We start from the raw sequence: 3,220 nt of genomic DNA, 5'->3' as shown, positions 1-3,220 counted from the left end.
ATTCGAACTCGCAACCTTTGGGTTGCGAGTCCGACTCTCTAACCATTAGGCCACGACTTCCCCCCAAAAAATTTAAAAAGTGTTTAATGTGTTTGCACTACTAGCATAATCAAACAGAACTGTAAAAAATAATGGCTGTTTTCAAACAGGTTTCCAGAACACTCCATAACTGGTTGGTCAAACAACCAGTCCCGCCCCCAAATACACTCCATTGGTTGAACTAGTATAGCTGTTGGCAGACCTATAGAGTGTAACAGTTGGGTTCCGGAGATTAAAGGAGATAAAGATATCCCATTAATTTTTTCCACAACTCGTAAACCGATAAAGATCTAATGTGCCCACATCATTTCAACTTATTTATGTTGTGCATAAATATATATATATGTATATATGTATATATATATATACATACGTATACATATATACGTATACGTATACGTATATATATACATATGTATATGTATGTATATGTATATGTATATGTATATGTCTTATACCTTTTGTTCTTTAATATTTTGAATTGTTTTTAGCTTTATTTTTTGTTTTTCATTTAAATGTTAAGTTTTGAAATTTTGTTGTATGCATTTGTCATTTTTATTTAATCTCTTTATTTTTAAAATGTGTATAGGTACACTCTGAGGAGTGTTGTTCGGCCCGGCGTTGGGTCGGATGTGGACTAACCCAGCATTTGGGTTAAAAATTGAATGTAGAGATTTGGCCCAACAGCTGGGTTGGTCCGTCTTTGACCCTGAGTTGGGTTGAGACAACCCGGCATTTTTAGAGTGTAGTATTTATAAAGTTTTAGCTTTTAGTTTTGGATCTGTTTTTAGTTGTTTTAATACAACAATTGATTGCTTCTGTTGTCCTCATTTGTAAGTCGCTTTGGATAAAAGCGGCTAATAAATGACTAAATAAATATATACATTTAAAATAAATTATTTGTATATATGATACACATCTTTGAAGCTTGGTTTTCATTTTGTCTCGATTTTTTTCTTCTTCTCATTTTGATTCAAATCAAAGTTTGTAATGTTGTGATTTCTCTCTTTGCTGGTTGGCTTGGTTTATAGGTGATAAAGCTTTAACAAAGACTTTTTAAAAATCCCTATGGGAAATATGAATGGAAATAAGCTACTCCTGGAAAAGTAGGCGGGCACTGTTGCACTCCATAGTTGTTTATATTACACTGAGGCAAGAGAAAGTATTTAACATTAAAACGACACATATCATTTTTAACGGCATCTCCATGTAACATAAATGACAATAACATTTCTCACCTTGGCCTCAAGGATTCTCTTGCGAGCTTTCAGTTCTGCTACGGCCTTATTGACATCTACTTCAGGAGCGTTTTCTGCCTTCAGTTTACGCACAAGATCCCCCTATGGAAAAATAAACAACACAAAATGCTGTTTATTATTATGACTCCTAAATATTAGAATACAAATGCATCCATCAACATTTCCCAGAAACAAGTCGAGGTTCGTTTTAACGGTGTGTGATTTCCTCCACCCTCAGTCTCCATTGGTTTCTGCACTGTATCAAACGTGGCACTGACAGACTGAATCATCCAGCGGTATAAACTCATAATAAAGCCACCACCCTGTCATATTTCCTAAAAACATCACTTTAGCAAAAATGCATTATGTAGTTTTTCATAAGCCATTTAAACTGCTTTGCATAATTTAAAAAGACACATTTGACTCCTAAATCATAGCTCAACTTCGTATACAAAGCAGATAGGTGTTTGCATGGCTCTGTGAAACAATAATGCAGCACATTTATATGCTTGTTATTGTCTTTCATAATCGTGTTACCTGCTCCTTCACTGCTAGCCTCAATGGAGCCAGAACCTCTTCAATACTGCCATCCATATTCCGTCCTTCCGTCATCTCCAGCCACGCGCTTCTCTTCTTCTTCTTGCACAAACAGCCCGACAGGGAGAGCGCTCTGATCGGAGGGGAACCACACAGGCGTATGGGACTGGATCGGACCCTTGGAACCGCGCGGACAGTGGCGATCTGTGTACCGGTCCTGAGCAGGAGTGCTGATGTTGCGCTCCGCAGAGACAGCATGGACCGAGAGGAGGAGCAGCCACACCGCGGAACCGAATGATGAAATCCCCAGAAATGAGTAAGTGACGGCGGGGATTCAGTTCGGTACTTTCGCCATTTTTTTTTTGTATATTTGGAATGGAGTTAAATTGAAAAATGGCAGATTCGTCACAATCTCCCTGTTTTACTCTACGATTATCATTAGATATAGTGCAAATAAATAAATAAATACATTTCGCAATAAAAGGTGCGAAATAATAATAAAAGAACGAAGTAAAAAATAAAGTGCTTCTTGTATTATTAAATATTCTGTAGTATTTTTTATGTATTTATCTGGATTTCTTGAAGTCCCCATATTGGGTGGATGGGTGGGTAAGTAAATAAATAAATAAACATGTACCACCACATTAATTTTTTTTTATAAATAATAATTATATAATGTGTTATTAATTATGAATCACTTATTGAATTCCACACCTTGTGAATGAATGAATGAATGATAAATAAATAAATAGTAATGCTTTTAAAAGTAACAATTGATGATAAATAATTTGTAACACTGTATAATACATCATATATTACAATAAATATCATACATTACAATAAATTAAACACATTAAAAACATTCAAAATACAGCTACACAATATAACTTCAAAACAAGAAAATAATCACTCCATTGTTCTGAAACTAGAAGAACAGTGGATTTGGGCCTAATTTAAATGATATCAGTGACTGGGCACTCAAGAAATAAAGTCAGCTCTTAACAATTTACTTCATTTGTAGTTGTAGTTATGCATGACTTATTAGTACTGTTATAGTACTGATTTTTTATTTCAAATAACACCTGGTCAGCTTCTTCTATTTACAATTAATTCACTGCAGAATTCACTATTGCAGTTACCTAAATCCTGTAGCAAGCAAACATTTTTTCTGATGTTTGTTAACCTCCAGTCTCAAAATAAAAAAGTATATTTCTAGTAAGTAAAGTTTCTAATTCTAGTTATTGAAAGTTCATAATTCTAGTTTTAGTTCATTGCATGGCTCAGGACCGACCCACGTTGACCAGGCTCTGCATAGTAGGTCCAAGCTCTGCTGTAATTTCCTGTGGTTCCCACTGCTTCCTGTGCTCAGTCTGGAAATGTACAGTAAAGGGAAACAGGAGGGACAT

General features: G+C 35.2%; 1 pseudogene; it reads right to left on the bottom strand.

The window, feature by feature from the left end:
* Positions 1-3,220, bottom strand: part of LOC107670416 (glycine--tRNA ligase-like) — a 7,219-nt pseudogene extending 3,999 nt beyond the window's left edge.

Source organism: Sinocyclocheilus anshuiensis, unplaced genomic scaffold (genome assembly GCF_001515605.1).
Source record: "Sinocyclocheilus anshuiensis isolate Anshui unplaced genomic scaffold, SAMN03320099.WGS_v1.1 scaffold1177, whole genome shotgun sequence".
Taxonomy (NCBI): Eukaryota; Metazoa; Chordata; class Actinopteri; order Cypriniformes; family Cyprinidae; genus Sinocyclocheilus; species Sinocyclocheilus anshuiensis.
Note: the sequence above shows the minus strand (reverse complement) of the source record. Positions and strands in the feature narration are given on the sequence as shown.